General features: G+C 45.2%; 1 pseudogene; it reads right to left on the reverse strand.

The window, feature by feature from the left end:
* Nucleotides 1-483: 483 nt before the first annotated feature.
* Nucleotides 484-601, reverse strand: LOC136655123 (5S ribosomal RNA; annotated as a pseudogene).
* Between the last annotated feature and the right edge of the window lie 4,059 nt (nucleotides 602-4,660).

The raw sequence follows: 4,660 nt of genomic DNA on the forward strand, positions 1-4,660 counted from the left end.
TTCAAGAGCAGGAGCTCAGAGTAGCCCCAAATACCCAAGTCACTGCTGTGTATTGCTTTGGTCTGTCATTGGGTGCAACTGGGGCTTCGTGAAAGGCTAACCTGCTCACTGTGCTGCACATGTAAGCATAGGAACCAGAACCCTAAAGCAATATGAATAATTGTAGGGCGTGGACACAGTTAGCTGTGTCAGATTTTCAAGTTGCTACTTGCATTTTGCAAGTTCCTGCTTGCTTTTTAATCTCCTTACCAACAATTGCTCCCCCCTCTCCTTTGGCCAGTTGATCAGTGCCTTGCTTATTGCTTGCTCCCCCCCCCCCCCATTGCTTTGCTTTCTCATTTTTAGAATATAAACTTGTAATTTTGCTTTTTTGCTCACCTGGTCTAAGCCTACTCAGACAGGAATGAGTTTCCCCATCCCTTATACTGTTAGATTCTTCTACTACTTGGTTGGCAACCTTCAGTCTCAAAAGACTATGGTACAAGCCTACAGCACCCGGTATTCCCAGGCGGTCTCCCATCCAAGTACTAACCAGGCCTGACCCTGCTTAGCTTCCAAGATCAGATGAGATCAGGTATGTGCAGGGTAACAGTCTTTACGATTTTATGGTTCTCTGTTCACTTGGGAGAAAGGCTTTACCAAAATGACCTCATTTTGGTCTGGGCTTCCTGCCTTTGAGTGGCGGAGGTGAAGACCTACCTTTTTCCAGTTATCCCCAGTTTAACCAGAAAGAAGAGTGATGAGAAGAGAAAAGAAGAGAAGAGCTAACGTTGCAAAGCACTAGCTGGTGGGCCCATTTCCCCCTCCATCTGTTCCCATACAGGTAGGCTAAAAAGTTTACTACTGCTACTGCTACTACTCCTCCTCTAATAAATGACATTATATAGGTTCAGACCAATGAGTTTTTTGTACTGTTGTTATGACCCCTAGAGTGCTTCAGTGATGTGAGGTGTGGGGATGGAAGGTGAGGCAGAATCTCCCCACTGGAGTTCTTGGAAAAGTGGTACCACTGCCATGGCTGTGATCACACAAACACATACAACCCGTGCACTTCAGTGGCCCAGAGTGTATGGGTTGCGAGTTTCTACACTCACAGTTTTGGCAGCAGTGGTGCTTTTTGAAGAACCCTGGCAACGCTTCACTGCCTCACCTTCCACTCCCATACTGCACATTGCTGGAGTGCTTCCACACTAAGCCCTTTCTGCAAAGTTGACATCGTTCACTCCCTCAGGGGTTGTGCAAAATCTAGCCAATGCTACTAACAAACCATTGCATTCTAGCATTTTTCGCATTACCCCCCCCTACACACACGATGATAATAATACTATTAAAAGAAATGGATGCTGTTACTATAGAATTTGCCTCCCAACCAAATGCACACATAGGTGTGCCAAAATGTTCATAGGTCCCTGCCCCTATGCAGTGCCAATCAAACAGCTTTTTGACTAGCATAAAGTAGTCTGCATTCACACTCTGAAATCTTCACCAGCTAATTACAGTGCCAGCCAATAAAATAGCTAGCCTATAGATAAAAGGTCAAGTAACTGCAGTCGCCCTAGACCAGATGCCACGCACCCAGCCATGCTCTTTGACCAATCTGTGGCCCAAATCTAGAGAAAAGCTAGTCATGCTTCTCAAGAGAAAGCATGCTTTCATGAGGGTCCAAATCCAGAGAAAGTCATGAAAGTTAGTCAAGCCCCATGGAAATTAATAGGACTTGACTTAGTCACGACTAATTTTAATGATTTCACTGTTTGCTTTCAGTGGCTCTTCGGCATGACTAACTGCTCTGGATTTGTGCCCATTTATGCCCTTTCCATGCTCCAGCAACAACATATTTCCAGTGTTGTGCATTCCACGATATGAAATGATATCAAAGAGAGGCCAAACCAGAAAGAATGGAGGAACATCTGGTAAAATAAAGAATTCAGTTTCAGTTGGCCTTCATCAAGAGTAATGGGGACTGTATTATTCTTATTCCTTTTAAGAATATTTATATACCACTTTTCAACAGTGGTATACCACAAAGTGGTTTACATAGTAAAAATCTCTCCCCCCCCCATTCCTTGGCCATCAGACTGCAAAGTTCACCTAGCTTAATATGAATCTCGAGGGGAGTACTGTAGTTGCTTTTCAATATGTAAGAATTATTTGTTTGCCTCCGCTGAAAGCTCTGTGAAACCAGGCTGTCTGTGAATCAGACAATGCCCTTATTATTGATGTGTCAACTAGAGTTGAAACACCAAGCTGTCCAGAGTACTAAGGATGAAAATGACAGGCTAGAAAATGCTAGTCCAAGATTAGAATGGCCCTAGCAGAACATATGTGACAAAGTTGCTCCTTTTTTCATGTACGCCTGGAATTGTCCTTCTGACTCCATGACCTTACTCCATCACCTTACTTGAAAATGGACCACTTTGGACCGTACTTTGTCCTCAAAGCCCTCTTTATATGTTTGAGGGGCATGTGTGCCATGAGAGCACATGCCCCACTCATTTCCAAGAACACTGGTGTTTTTTTTTAATCACATTGTGAGTGATTTGTCTGAACTGCTCCTCTACAGGTGGTAGTAATACTACAAAGAATCTTCTGAACCTGCTCCTAGTATAAGAAATGGCAGGAAGTCTTAAATTGAGGCACTCGGCAGCTGATTCCTTACCTCCTATGCCACTGATTCTCTGCCTCCCCTGTAAACCTAACTAGATGTTGCATTGCCAACATATCACCTAGGCAGCAGTCAGCTGACCCCATATTCTGGTCCTAGTTCAAGGCATATCATTCCTTGGCTTCAGAGCTGCCCCATAAGTAAGAACAGCCCCACTGGATCAGGCCATAGGCCCATCCAGTCCAGCTTCCTGTATCTCACAGCGGCCCACCAAATGCCCCAGGGAGCACACCAGATAACAAGAGACCTCATCCTGGTGCCCTCCCTTGCATCTGGTCTGAGAGGTCTGAGAAGTCTGAGAAGCACCTCCTATTCGAGGTGCTTTGCTCCTAAACTTGATCCTTTTTTTGGCCTGACTACACCTTCTAGTCCCTCATTGGATCCTGTTTGCTTTGGCTTCAACCTAGCTCATTTGAACCATACTCTTGCCTCAGCAGCACCCAACAATCTGAGCACAGACTCCTGCCAAGGCCTGGCAAAAAGTGAGAGGGTGAAAAAGCCCTATGGTTAATTTTTATCTAAATCAGGCACTGTGAGATTTATAAAGATGCAACCTTAATTGCACTGAGCAAGGCCTTGCATTACTTGGAAAGGAGAGTGTAGCCAGACTCTATATTCTACAGCTAAATGCAATTAATGATACTGCATGAAAACTCCTGTATGCATTACTGGTTGGTCATGTCAAAACAAACTGCACTTCCTACAACAGAAATAATTTCAGAGGGATTTCTGTAGCACAAGTTAATGCAAAAAGCACAGGCACACAAGCCAAATCAATTTTTTCTTGGTCAACTGGCAAGCCTAGATTGGATACCCTGAATATCACCAAGCAGCTGTCTGATGAGGAGAGGAGACTAGTCCCCATTCCAAACTGTTCATCAATGGTATTTACAGTATCTAACCAGGCAAAGTTTGGGCAGCTCCTGTTTGCACTTGTGATTTTCCACCCAGATAGAGACACAGGCGCCTGCACGTGTATAGTCCCTAACTGGATCTGGGTGTTTGACTAAATAGACCTTTTACTGTTAGTTTAGAATATTATTGCGTGTTAATTGCGTTATAGAATTGTCCATTTTCTGAAACGAGAGTGTTGACATACTATCATTAACATGCTAATGTAACTTTCTTTTTTAAAAAATTTCCACAGTGGTTGGCTTCTATTTTCACTTTCTATTTTATTTTATTTTTTGTGTATTTGCCAATTTGCAATAAGAAATGATTCAATCCTTTAGGGTACAAGAACTTGCAGCACCGTTCCCAACACGGAGTATGTTTGCAATTATTGTTTCAGTACTGTAATTAGTCATTTCTATGCCTCAGGCAGGCTCCCAATCCTACTTCCCATCCAAGAACTGAGACAAGTTAAGAAGTCCAGCCTCATACAGCCTACCCCGCTCAGCAGCTGTTGTGCAGAAAATCTACTGGATGTGACTGTATATCCAGTGTCCTGTTTCTTCCGTTTTCTACTCCTGCATCAGGAGTATTGAGTGCCACAAACGTTCCAGAAGACACACCCACAACACTCAGCACCAGGTCAGCGCTGGCACCAGCTTAGCGCCAGTCCCCGTTGAGCCCAGTGCCAGCCAGAAGCCCGCTGCACACTGCCCAGAGTAAGAGAAGAGCTCTGGGCGGCTGAGAGGTTTGTTGGAGCATGGGAGGAGGCATTCTGAGTGGAAGGAGGGCGGGATGGGGAGGGAGCAGGGTGGGACTGGCAGAGCTCAGCTCTGCCATATCCTGAACCCATGTCGGGCCATCTGGCCCAACATGGGGACTCTCAATTCTGAGTTGACAAAATAATTGGCATAGAGTTTAGTAGCCCCATGGCAGGGACTGCATCGTTACCTGGGGAAAGGGGACAGATGTCCCCATCCCCCAAGGGGACACCAGCAGCTGCCTGGCACACAGGATACAGTGGCATCCATTTTGGCACTGCTGCTCCTCTGGGCACCAGGCAGCTCAGGACTGGGCTGTAAAACCCTGTTAATAAATCAGTTA

Source organism: Tiliqua scincoides, chromosome 5 (assembly GCF_035046505.1).
Source record: "Tiliqua scincoides isolate rTilSci1 chromosome 5, rTilSci1.hap2, whole genome shotgun sequence".
In the NCBI taxonomy this organism is placed as follows: domain Eukaryota; kingdom Metazoa; phylum Chordata; class Lepidosauria; order Squamata; family Scincidae; genus Tiliqua; species Tiliqua scincoides.